Genomic DNA, 14,939 nt, shown 5'->3' on the forward strand with positions numbered 1-14,939 from the left:
TGTAAAAAAGGTATATAGGTTATACTAAATATGGGAATAATGATTTCAGTAAAAATGAATAAAAATATTACATAATCCAGGCTATTGGAACCAAAATTGTATTTCTATAAGATTTAGACTATTTATATTATGTAATGGGCATATAAAAATTGATAATGCCGAACTGTGTTTTTCATACTGATATTTCAGCAGGATTCAATGTTAAAATATAAATACTTTGGTCGAATGCATAATGATTCATTATATATGGCATATAATATATGCAGTTTAATATCCACAGCGTAAATATAATTATATCGCTACGAGTTCTTTATCACGAAAATTTTTTCCGACTCGCGTATTCTTGAATTCAACGATCTTTAGGGCAAAATCATGCCACTTTTTGCAGAATTACATATATTCTTATTGCTGTTGTCTATAAAAGAAAATTATACACTTAAAATATCAGTTTAGTCTTGAATATTGGATTTTGATTTTCGTTTTGTTGCATAAATATATAGTCTTCGACTCAAAATCCAAATGCAAAACATAAAACCTAACAGCTATATTTTTATTGGGTTGACTTTTATTATCTAAAAGTTTAGATTTTTATCACTCGTTTCTCGTAAATCTTGATACTGGCTTATAAAATTACCATAAATTTTTTGATTTTCATATCTTAAAAAACTGAAAACATAATTTAAAATTTTCTACCACTTAAAATTTATCATTTATATAAATCAAATAGTGCCAATTATCATAGACTACCGAACATAAATATAATTACACGTCTATTTAAATTTCTACAAATTGTTAGAATTAGAAGATTTCGACCTTTAGCACTTTCTATCATTAGTTCTCTATTTCAATGGATTGTTTATTTTTACATCTTAGTTTTGAAGACACGTCTTACATGATCTACATGAAAATATTGTCAAAAAAATAATTTAATACTGCGAATATATAATATTATGTAAGCAATTTAATATAAAATCATCGAGGGAATCTTTGCTGCGCGTGTATCGAATATTTGTTTCATTTTTTAGACTTTAATTTGCTAATGTTGTTTAATTTCTGTTTATTAGATTAGTCTATAGTCTTCTTAAAGGGTTTATTGATTGTATTTGTAGGCAACACTTTCACCCTAAAATTTTGTTCATTCATGCGTTCTCTCTTTGCGTGTTCATAATTTAAAACATCTGTTTTGCCTTTTTCTACTTATTTAGCATCTATGGAGTTAGAACCCATGTACTTTGTTCCGTTCCAGCTAATATGCTTCATATTTTTTACTGTGCGGGGTTGAAATCAGAACATCACACTTCTTTCGATTTCAAATATAATGATTTGCGCAAGTTTGTGATAGTTTTTTTGCATTTAAGAAAGTTTGCGTCGTTTTCATTTGTTAATTCGTCCATGAAATGTTTTACCACCTTCATATTATTGATTAAGTCTAATATTGGTGCTTTTAATTATCTAAGAATAAATGGTGATGTATTTACAGCTCTGTGAATGATATTTTGTATGCACTTGTTGCTCTTCAAATAAGATGTCCCAACTATTCTCACCAAAGTATTCTAATCTGCTTGGTATTTAAACATGTGATTGATTTGCTTTTTCTTGATATCAACTTCTTCGTGATGTTTCGGTGATCAATATTACATGAAATGTTATACCCATCTACTAATTTTTATTATGTCTATTTTTGAATGTTAGTCCATTATCTAAAAAAATGTGGTTGGTACTACGTGCTTCTCCAGCATAAATTTTTTTAATTCCTTTTCTGCTGTTGCTGTACTCTTACCTGTGACTCTTTTATTTTTCATTCATTTGGTAAAGTGAATTATGGAGATAAAATCAAACTAGTTTCTTGTGTCTCCGGATATTCTACCAATTGTATCAATCTCCCCTGTTTTTATTTTAAATTTCTTCGGATAAACTTTTTCTGATTTTTCAACAAATTCTGACTTTACTGCATAATTCCACCAAAATTTTGACATAATTGTGTACGCATCTCCATTTGAGTTTTTTTATAGTATATTTTAGCTGTTGTTTTGTGTCTGATTATCTAACAAAGTATGATGATCCATATGATTACACCCTTTTCTGGTTGTTTTTGTTCCACCTATCTGGCGAGCATATTTTTGCTTCCTTGCATTGTCTGCTTAAACATTCCTCAAAATTGACTCACTTTTTATGTATATAGGTGTAAATGTTTATGTAGTCTGTGTGATGTTCTCAGTATCATATGTTAAATTCGAAGCCTCCTTAATATCAGCAGTGTTCTATCTTCTGTTTAAAGTACGATGTGATTTTTTTCTTGAATATCGATTATGATATAGGCTTTTTTTCTTCAACGGCAAATAATTATTTATATGTTGTATTATATTCTTGTTGCGCATTATTTGATTTCTTAATTTACCATGACATATTTTTCTCTCATTACGTCATTCAATTGTGATAATACATTGCATATGGCAGTATCGCAAGAATCCGCTGTTATCATAAAAATCTTAAACTTTCGGGCATAATATTTTTTTGTTATTTTGTACACCACCTTCTTTAGTTTTTCAAACGCTTTATCAGCCTCTATTGACCATTTAATTTTCCTCTGGCTTTACATTTCACTGCCACTGAGTAAATATTTCATAGAGGAATTCTATAGTAGCGTAACTATACATAAATTCACAGCAAGAGTACGTATTTAAAGAGTGAATACATCTATCTGTGTTTTTATTGTGTATTAAACTTTCTTATTGTTATGAATTTTTTCTGGTTTCATTTATTCGATTATAAACATCATTCCCTATAAAATCTACGTTTTTTTTTAGTCAGCTTTTAGATACGTTAAGAGACAGCCAGCAGGATTTTAATTTTCCAAGATTAACTTCTAGATGTTTCTTGTGTTCCTCTGTGTTTTATGAAGATTCTATTACATTTTAAGCAAGGAATTGCGTAATTTTAGTTTTTGCTTTTCAATGCAGTGATTATACTATATTGTAACTCCTCTAGTGTGTTGCATAAAACAAAATGTATCCTCGTGAAATCCAAGCTTTTATCTTTTGAGCTAAAAGCTTATTTTTTGTATTTCTCATCTAAAAGCAATTTGACTATATCCAGATTCGCATATGCTACAATACAGAAAGTTGCACTAGCTTTCTATCAATAAAATTAAAGGGTAGAGGATATGTTTCGCTTTTTGTTTTTTCATCTAGTGCACTATAGTTTGCACAAAACTAAATTTTCAATCCTTTTAAAATATAAAACAGGCTTAGGGCCAGAGACTCACTGAGTTATGTGACATTTAGTTTTTTCAATATTTGATTATTTAAACAGCTACTAAGTTTTCTATTTAAAATGTTATTCTGCAGTTTTTTTCACAGATTTGTGCGTTCCTGTATAGATGATGTGCCTTTTATTCGTATATAGGCTATTCAAGATATCACAGTTGTAAATATATATGAAATTGTACGCTTAATATTTTTTTACAGACTTAAAAGACGATCTTGTTGTTAATTTTATAAACAAAAACTAATGTATCCGTAATGCTTTTTTTTTATATCTCTTCTAGCGGATATTTAAACTTATGAATTAGGAATAATTTAAAGTGTTTTCTGTGTATCTACGGCATTCTTGCTTCATTTACAAAATTTCTTTTATTTTTATTTATTGTCCGTGTATTTTTATTACTAGGCTTTTTTATTATATCTAATTTTTATTTCTCAATTATTTTCTTCTTTTGCTCTCTGATATGTGAAGGTTTTGTAACTTCATTTTAATCGTTTTTCTTCGGTACTAGTGAAATATCAGCACCTTATAAAGGTGTATTAGTATTTGTTGATCATTGATAGAAATAAAAGCATAAACAATTACCTGTGCTTGTATTTTTATGATTAGAATATTTAAATAAATACCATTTTATTTTATCGATTTCATTATTATCCTTTATCATTTTTTCAACATCTTCTTTTTGCAGAATGCATTTTTTTTAATATTTTAAACATCTTGAAAAATTTTGTGTTTATGTTTCTTTTTGACATTACGGTTGCTGTTTTTATTGTTCTTTCATAGATTTTAATATACTTTTGTGAATCTGTCTGTGCATGCACCTGTTTTTATGATCTTTTAGCATTTTTAGAATGACATTTGTCATCCAGTGCTCTCTGAGCCTGCAGATCAACATTCATTAACAGAATCTTTACTCTGCGGACTTTCTAAACCGACGGAATTGTTTGTTTTGTTTTCTATACACCACAATCCAATTATTATCTACGGCGGGTATTTTGTGATGATTATGTAAACTATATTTTAAAGTGAAATTTACCAGTATCAATAAAATACACTAATATCATCATTTCGTTGATTTTATCCGTAGACTGTCGGATGGAATTCAAGAGAAACGGTTGGGTCAATGTCATCTATACTTTACTGAGAAAAGGGAACTAATCGTATAAATACTCAGACATGTATAATTCATTTTCTTTTGTCAGTTTTACTAATTCCTAGTAAAATTAAGTGTTTCTAAATGCGGAGCAGACTATTCGCCCACAGAAATTTACATTTAGGTCGTATAATAACAGCAGCAATTCTAATTTTGATATGCATTTGTGTCATTATATTGAGAAACAGGTCTGATAGAAATAGTATGAGTTTATATAAGCTGCTTTAAGCAGGTAGTTTACGCAATGTTCATTGGATTGACCCATAGACTTGCCGGTGATTTCATAATTATGTATTATATACGATACTATCAACGAAAGTTTCACACTATTATTTTTGATGTTATAAGAACGTTTGATTTAGGAATTCTATTTGTATAGTTTAAATGGAAAACACAGATATTTAATTTTAATAGGCAGACCATCTAAAAAGGAAGAGATTTTCAGCTTGATTTAAAATAATGCTTTATAACGCATAGAAATACATATATCTGATGGTTAAAAATTTAATAAATACAGTTTTTGCTAAAATATGGCATGATATGAGTCAAACTTAAATACTAGTCGAGAAAATTTTATATTCGAAAGAGTACGACTCATTCACAATTTTCTGGAGGTAGCTATAAACGAAAAAAATACGAAATCTTGTGCGATAAAAGCAAGATTTGCATATAAAAAATAATAGATGTCAACCCTTATTTTTTTATAATGCTAAAAGGTTTTATGCGCTTTAGTGTTAGTCTAGCAATTATCGAGTCAATAAATGAGTTCAAATTAAAGTTTAAACATAAAAAAATTTGTTTTGAATAATAAGAAAAAAAATAAAGAAAGATAAAACAAATACCAAAGACTGAAAATCTATTATCGCGTAAAGAGATCTTATATGAAAGTTATTTTTTGCAAAAAAAAGAAAATATTTTCAAACTTTTTCAAATATTATCATATGATCACTGATACTTTATGATTAGGAATGATATTAATGCCAGATTTATTATGATTGCGAGGATTAAAATACATGAAATTTCTTGTGTTAATGGATACTATAAAAAAATAATTTACTAAGCCGTATAAAAATACACAGCAACTTTTTTAAACAAAAAAGACATTAAAATGTAAATTTAGGAATAAAATAAGTATGAAATTACATATTACTATATATTTTCCCAATATCATAAATTTTAAATGAAAAACTGGAATTCTGTAAGTAAATGAATTCATAAATTTAAATTTAACTGCTATAAATCTCCTTGAAGCTACATGAATTGATGGGAGATGGTAATATAAATACCATCGTGCTTATTTAATTTCAATCTAGCGCTGCTTGCATGTATTAATCAAAAGCAATGGCGTGAATATAACATATAAATAAAGCATTTTGGATTTTCTAAGCCCCAACATTTAGAGATATGGACGATGATTCGATTAATGATAATTTTAGTACAAGTGAACACATATGTCTAAAGATATTTGCATTAATTGGTTCAATTTTAAATTTGATTTTTATAGAGTGGGTATCCAATATGTATGAAAAAGCAAGCGAAATTCCAGAAAAAAGTCAAAAAATTCATGATTTAGGTTTATTTTATGTTGGTATTTGTGGGATATTTATATTTATCGCTTGTTATAGGAACTCTAAAGGCAGAAATGCATTATTATTTATTAATGCTTTTAATCTTACGGTGTTTTTGTATTTACTGTCAGAATTTATTCATTTTACTAATTCGATCGCTATACCACCACATTAAAAATAACATCATTCTATTTATGAAAAAATTATTTTATTTTTCTTATTTTATGTACTCTATCTTTTATTAACTTTATTTATTGTGTTTAAATTTATTTTTTCATTCGCCTGTTTAATTATAAAATTTATCTGTGTATGCAATTGCTTATCTGAAAAATGATGTCACACGATTAAAATTACGCATAGGCTGTTAAAAATTTGTACCATAAGCAAATTTATGATAGGATTTAATTTTCAGCTATCGGGTATTTTAATTATATTGTGTGTGTTATCGAATGTTTAGTGATTCATGTATCTTATTATTAAAAAAAGTTGAGAGATTCATTTTCCTTTTTCAGATGTAAGTATTCTCAAAATTCATCGGTAGTTTACTTTTTTTATTCAATAAAATGATTTCTAATTTTTTTTTCGTATTTTGATCATTCTTTAATGATTTTTTATTAAATCTGATGAAATCATTATTTGAATATTTCAGAATTAATAAAATTGAATTAACAGGAAAACTTATAATCAATTAGATTAAAATTTCATAAATTATAATTATGGACTAGAGTGAATATTATTTGGTATAGATAAAGGAATGCGCTAAAATTTAGAGCAGTTCTAATATTTGCGCAACCAGTTCATAAATTGAATAAAGAAAATTAAAAATACGAAATGAAATCAATTTTTATGTGGATTTTTTTTTCTAACACTTGTATTTGTTTCTAAATATTTTAGATTTCTCTTTATAACATATTAACCAAAAAAATTCTTGACCAAATCGTTTTTTCAACTACCCTCTATGTATTTTAAATTTAAAGAGCTATTTCCCAATTGTTCTCCTCTTTATCGTTGTTTGTGTGTATCTTCAGCTTAAATTAGAAATCCCAGCTTTTAATATATAACTTACGGGATTTTACAGCCACAAAATCCCATTTTATGATGTATGCCACCATTTGTGTTTTGCATTTATTTGTAAACCATGGCGAGTTTATAAATGTAAAAGTTTTTTATAATTTTCATTGGTTCTATACATGATCTTCCGAAACTATTGGAACTATAATTGTAGTATAATTATCGAAGGTATAATGTTTGAAAAGAGAGCCAATCGCAATCAATAGACTGGTGAAGCACAGAATGTAGCAGTTACCATTATGCTTTCGAATCTTTGGTGAATACGCCAGCCCGATGAACAAAATATAAGTCTAATTAGAGTGTTTTTTTTTACGTAGTAAACAAGTGTATTTCTGTAATGACAACAGTATAATTGAATGTTAAGATTGGTTTATAATTATAGCAGGATATTTGAATCTTGTAATTGGTTAGTGATGATAGCAGGATAATTGAATGTTAAGATTGGTTTATAATTATAGCAGGATATTTGAATCTTGTAATTGGTTAGTGGTGATAGCAGGATAATTGAATGTTAAGATTGGTTTATAATGATAGCACGATATTTGAATCTTAAGATTTTTGTAATGATAGCAGGATATTTGAATCTTAAGATTTTTGTAATGATAGCACGACGTTTGAATCTATAAATTGGTTTATAGCCTACATATTAAAGTAGAAGGATTGAATGAAAATAAACATCAACTAAAAATTTCAGCTTCTGTATAAATTAAGAACTGTTTAGATAATTATAGTAATACATTATAAGTTTTTAATTATCCAGAATAAGGTATCCAAAAAAAAATGAAAGATGGGGGTAGTTAAGCAAAACAACAAATATACAAAATTAAAGCTTATTTTTCTCTGTTTAATTCTAATGAATCAAATAAAGGTAATATAATTCTTTTTAGTACATATTATATCATCTTACGTCAAAATTATACAGTAGGCGTAATCGCAATTTATCTTAATTTTCCCAGAAGGAATCTGCAAGAACAGCAAGCCTCCAATCAAATTCTAGATATATCTAGCAATGTTAACAATATTGAATGCACTCGAAAGTATTATAGTCAGAAAAAAAGATTGTGGTGTGAATATATTAAAATAAAGTTAATTGTGTTGTGTTTTGGAGATTAAAAAAGATAGAGTATATGAATAATATCTAAAATTACGTACTGAAGTAAAACCAAACATTAAACTCTTTTTATATAAATTTGTCTATTTAAGTATATAAATAATTATAAAATTGATTATTTCAAGTTACAACAAAAAAATAGTTATTATGTGGTCCACGAATTACAATCCATAATTATTAATATAGCTTGTATCATACTAAGTTAATAACAGGCAGAAAATGCAAAATTTTAGTGCATCATTCTCAAATTAATATATTATGGTATGTTAAATAGCATGATATTTTTTCATATCATAAATTTTTAGTTGCAAAAAGAGCATTTATACCACCCACTTACTTATCTGGTTTTTTTCTATCGACATATATGGATACTTCCAAAAGTTTTTATTTATATTTTTTGGTTTGTATTCTTAAAGATGAAGATAATATTTACACACATTGCATAAAAAATAAGATTTTCCGGTTCGATACAATGCTATTATTCTAAGGATATAAGATGCTGTTGAATATTTATTTTGTATTTGTTTGTAGTTTTAGATTCCCACATTAGTGCAGGAGCCTGTTTCTGCATGATTTTTATAAGAAAAAGCAATAGATTCCATATATAATAATTCGAGTATTGTAAAGGCTATTTATATTCAAAATTAGATATGTTTCCATGATTATTACTTTTGTGTATTGTTAAAAGATATTGATGGATACTTTAATTATAATGCTCATACAGGTCCTACTTTATTTTATACATAAAAAGGCCAGAAGTTAAAAATATGTATTTCACATGGTTTAATTTATAAAAAAATGCCAGAAAAGATTCATTTACTTTGTTTTCTGCATGATATTTTGGTTTCCTTTCGTTTATTTTTGCTATCTGATTGTACAACAACAATGAAAGCTTTTGAAGTTATTATAATTTTAAAATGAAAACTTATGAAGAATTTAATAATATTAAAAGGCTAAAATATACATTTTAAATAGAGATATACGTTTTTTCATCGGTTTTATTTGTTTTATTTTGAAATTTTACACTAAAAATATAAGACTTTATTTATTGTATACAATCCATTTTTAATAAGTTAAATAAGCGATATTTTTAATAATTGATAATTCTTTCTGTAATGTCCTTATTGTATAGTACGATACGAATACATACACAATTTGTTTTAAAATAATTATAATTATTTCATTTATTTAGATAAGAAGGGTAATAATTGGTTTTTTTAGCATAAAATCATAATTCTTGTATTTTTAAAAAAAAATCAAAGTTTTTTTTTAGTAATTATCTTTTATTATTATTAAATAAAACCCAATTTAAGTTTATTTGAAATTCAAATTGAGCATATTATTTACATACGTAAAAGGTATCCGTTTTACTTTTTGCATTAAATTTGTATATAAATCTCAAATACTTAAATTGGGGTTTATCGGTGGTAGCTTTATTTGAATTTACAAGAAACTGATAATCGTTAATTTTAGACAGCCAAAAGAAAAATTTCATAATCATGATTTATCATCTGTTTAAATTTATTTAAACTAGCAAACAGAGTTTAATATGTATGTATATTGCAAAATATGGCAACATCTTCACAATAAAAATTTTTTTAGAATAAATTCGAGTTTTATCTTTTTGCTTATCAAAGAGATTCTTGTATTAAATATAAAAAATAATGTATTTCTATTAAAGTATCTAGGTGACAAAAATAATATCTAATCATTATTTATAATTTAATAACATTACAGAATAAATTAACTATATTAGTCAGTAAGATTTAAGCAGTGGATCGCCTGTCTAAGATAGATTTTTTTCCATTCCCCGTACATTAATAAAAATAATAACGCGATAATCGTGACCGTGATACTTAATGATTATACATGGTGCTTATTATATGAAGAAAAATATAAATTCAGCTATATTTTGGGTATATATTTGCAGTTAGTTTATACATTTATAAAATATTTCTGGTCTCTGCGCTTTGCACGATAAAAATATTGAAAAGGCATTATCTTAGTATAATTTCAAATGTATGTTAGTAATTTATAGAAATAAAATAAAGTATCATAATAAATAGCATGTATATAAATAAATGAAAAGGCCGTGTATGACCTGTGTTTTAACGGCTCTCATCGAGAAGCATAATTAAATTCCATAAAAAAAATAAGATCAATTATTCCTGTTAAAAGCTTAATTCATGGGCTAAATTTATCTAGATAAGATAAGTTCGAATACCAAGATAACTCATAAAATATTCTTTTTTAGATGTAATATTTTACCAAAACATCTTTTATTTTTGACTATCTAATAATCCTTATTTTCCCATTATTGTATAAAAAATAGCCTTTATATGATATTTTTAAAATGAATCAACCTCTTTTTTTAATATAAAATATATTTCAATTTATCTTTATTAAAAATTCTTTATTTATCAAGAAAAAAATATGCCCAAATTATTATTTTATAAAATATCATTCTTATTTAAATCCAGTATCGATAATAAAAATCGTTAAACATATCTACAAATACGTAAAAAAAAGCATTGTAAATACATTACTGTAAAGTACATCATTCTTATTTAAATCCAGTATTCATTATAAAGTTTTATACTAAAGATATCTAAAATTTATTTTAAAAAGTATTCATCTTATAATTAGATCTAGTTTAAAATTATAAATTTGATTTTATCTCAAATTAGTTTTAAATTCGATATTGTAAATAATATTCTTGTTGTCCATTTAAAATTCTTTTTCTTCACCCATCATGAACGAAACGGATTCTCTTCTTACAACATCTGATGCCTGGACAATACTTTCGACATACTTTTCGCGTCGAGGAATAGTTTCCCAGCAAATAGATTCATTCGATGCGTTTTTATCAACGACGTTACAAGAAATAGTAGATGAAAATAAAGAGATCCGTATCCAGACTACAAACGAGAATCTCAGCACAGAAACAATATCGGTTACATTTAACCAAATCCATGTACGTACGCCACCTGCAATTTACGAGAATGATGGCAGTTCGACTATAGTTTTACCTAAAGAAGTACGGTTAAGAGATTTGACATACACCTGTCCCTTATTTCTTGATATTAGTATGAAACGGATGCGAGAAGATCCAGAAGAAGGAAGGAATGATTTTGTATCTGATCAGCATTCTTATCACAAGGTGCCTATAGGAAATATTCCAATCATGGTTAGATCTTATCATTGTGCAGCTTCATATCATGCTTCTAGAGAGGATGTGGTTTCGCATGGAGAGTGTTATTATGATAGTGGTGGTTATTTTATTGTAAATGGGTCGGAAAAGGTTTTAATTTCACAGGAAAGAATGGCGACCAATACTGTTCATGTATATTCCAAGGGTGGTGTTTTTTTTGCTGAAATACGGAGTGCGCCTGAGATAGGAAGTAGAATGGCACGGCCTTTTAGTGTAAAGAAAGGTGCATCTGGGCTTGTTTGTGCGCTTCCGTTTGTGAAAGGCGATATTCCAGTAGTGATACTTTTTAGAGCACTTGGGTTTATTAGTGATAAAGACGTTCTGAATTTTATTTTGTATGATCATTCTAATGATGACAAAACCAAAGATACAAATGATAAGAACCGCAACAATACAGGTGATTCAAATCATAATAGTGGTAAAGATATAAATGTTTTTGAACGCGAAGTATCTGAAATTCTCCGCACATCAATAGAAGATGCTTTTGTCATTCAATCCCAAGAGGTTGCTCTTGATTATATAGGGAAAAGATCAACACCTCCAAACACACCTCGCCAAAAAAGATTATCATTTGCTCGTACAATTCTCGAAGCACATTTTCTTCCACATATAGGAACACGTGAATTTCTCGAAACGAGAAAAGCGTATTTTTTAGGTTACATGATTAACCGTCTTCTTCTAGTATCCTTTTCCCGTCGAGAAATAGACGATCGTGACCATTACGGAAAAAAAAGAGTAGACATGTGTGGTTCATTACTTGCATCGCTTTTCCGTACGATTTTTAAAAAATTTACGATGGAGACACAGAAACATATGCAGAAGTGTTTGGAAAATAATCGTGATTTTAATATTGCGATTGGGTTAAAGACATCTATTATTACGAGTGGATTTCGGTATGCATTAGCTACAGGAAATTGGGGTGATCAGGCCAAAGCCATGCAGGCCAAAAGTGGTGTTGCACAAGTTCTTAATCGATTCAATTATGTCAGTACCATGAGCCATCTTAGAAGAGTTAATACTCCGATCGGAAGAGATGGTAAAATAGCTAAACCGAGACAGCTACATAATACACATTGGGGAATGGTATGTCCTAGTGAAACACCTGAAGGTCAAGCGTGCGGACTTGTAAAGAATTTAGCTGTTATGTGTTACATATCTGTGGGAAGTGGAAGTGGTCGTATTTTTGAGGCATTGGATGAAATGGGGGTCATTCCGTTGGAGCTTATTAGTGAAAGCCATAAGGAAAAATGCATGTCTAAAGTGTTCGTTAATGGTGTATGGTGTGGTGTTGTTGCTGATGCTAAGAAAATGGTAGATAGTCTCGTTTTGATGAGAAGGTACTCTGAAATATCAAGTGAAGTCAGTATTGTGTGGGATATTAGAGAAGACGAAATAAGAATATTAACGGATTCGGGAAGACCGTGCAGACCTGTTTTTGTGGTGGAAAATAACGAGGTAAGAATTGATAAAGAGAATTTGCAAAACGGGCTTAATTTTAACGATTGTTTGAAAGAAGGAAAAATTGAGTATCTCGATGTTGAGGAGGAAGAAACCGCCATGATTTGTATGTCCCTCGAAGAACTTCACACAAAGAACCCACAAAACAACAACCAGAGTGCACTTAACACCAATTCAAATAGCGTTAATTTGAATAATGTAGTCAGCTACACACATTGCGAAATTCATCCTGCAACAATTCTTGGAATTTGTGCCTCCCTCATCCCATTCTCAGACCACAACCAATCACCCCGTAACACATACCAAAGTGCTATGGGAAAACAAGCAATGGGATTATACGCCACAAACTACATTTATAGAATGGACACACTCGCCAATATCCTATTCTACCCCCAAAAGCCATTGGTTGAAAGTAAAACCTCTCGAATGCTTCAGTTCGACAAAATGCCAGCCGGTCAAAATGCAATAGTAGCAATCGCATGCTATTCTGGATACAACCAAGAAGACTCTATTGTAATGAACCAAAGCTCAATAGATCGCGGAATGTTTAGATCGTTTTTTTACAGAACATACACGGATCAAGAAAATCAAAAGCCTGGTATTGAAGAAAGTTTCGGTAAACCGATTCGCGGTGAAGTAATGAAAATGCGAAATCTAGATTACAGCAAACTAGAAAACGACGGTTTAATATGTGAAGGTGTGAGAGTAACAGGAGACGACGTCATCATCGGAAAAACCAAACGAATCAGAGAAAAAAGTAATGATGAAGGTGACTTGTATATCACCGTAGACAGCAGCACAGCTATGCGAAGCACCGAATCCGGAATAGTCGATAAAGTCGTATACACCTCAAAAGAAGGCTACAAATTCGTTAAGGTTAAAGTACGCTCTGAACGTATTCCACAGATGGGTGACAAATTTGCTTCTAGGCACGGTCAAAAAGGAACAATAGGAATAACATTAAGACAAGAGGACATGCCATATACCAGCTCAGGTCTTATTCCCGATATAATAATCAATCCACACGCCATACCAAGCAGAATGACGATAGGACACTTGGTTGAATGCTTGTCTGGAAAAGTGTCTGCCCTGAAAGGAGAATACGGCGATGCTACACCATTCAACAAAAATATGACTGTAGATAAAATATCAAGTGAATTGAAAAAGTTGGGATATAATAGTAGAGGACTCGAAGTATTTTTTTCGGGGTTTACGGGAAGAAAAATGGAAGCACAAATATTTGTCGGACCAACATATTATCAAAGGCTCAAACATATGGTTGACGATAAGATACACGCTAGGGCTAGAGGTCCTGTACAAATACTCACGAGACAACCTGTCGAAGGAAGATCAAGAGACGGCGGGCTTAGGTTCGGAGAAATGGAAAGGGACTGTATTATTTCACATGGGTGCTCATTATTCCTCAAGGAAAGGCTACTGGATGTTAGTGACAAATATCGGGCATGCATTTGTAAAGGATGCGGAGCTATGTCGACTATGTGCCCATGCGGTGGCGAAATAGTAGGCGTTGATGTGCCGTACGCATTTAAGCTTCTTGTACAGGAACTTAATGCAATGAATATTGCCCTCTTCTTTGAAATCGAATAACAGCATTAAAAATTTATTTATTTTGTTTTATGCTAACATTGATTTTATTTATAGGTTAATTTGATTATTAGCTTTTTATATAGTTGTTTTGTGCAAGCTAAACTTTAGATTGCTCTATAGAACACATTTAGCTGATACTTCTTTATCTAATCATTTTTACAATCTTTCTCGATGCATCCTCTTCTCTCAAGATTTATTAGTTAAAAAATCTTTAAATCCTATTGTTTGTGCGTATGCTTCCATTTCAGTTGTATCTTTATTCATTAATAAACTACTTTGTTTTAAGCTATTTTTATTTAATACTACACTTATTTTTCTTTAACTCTCAAATATAATCCTATGTATATTGATTGTTACAAGATTAGGTGAAGAATACCTTTATCAAAGTATTTTTATTGGATTTATTGTATGTCTGATTTTCCTCATATGTATAAACAGTGTGAAAAGAATTCCGATGTATTGAGTATCCCAGATGTAAAGGTTTTCTTGTTTTTT

General features: G+C 29.1%; 1 pseudogene; it reads left to right on the plus strand.

The window, feature by feature from the left end:
- The first annotated feature begins 10,919 nt into the window (after positions 1–10,919).
- Positions 10,920–14,444, plus strand: LOC147065789 (uncharacterized; annotated as a pseudogene).
- The last annotated feature ends 495 nt before the right edge of the window (positions 14,445–14,939 follow it).

The sequence above is a fragment of the Rhyacophila brunnea genome, unplaced genomic scaffold, assembly GCF_057557595.1.
Source record: "Rhyacophila brunnea isolate RB1 unplaced genomic scaffold, BYU_Rbru_1.0 scaffold_57, whole genome shotgun sequence".
NCBI classification, from domain to species: Eukaryota; Metazoa; Arthropoda; class Insecta; order Trichoptera; family Rhyacophilidae; genus Rhyacophila; species Rhyacophila brunnea.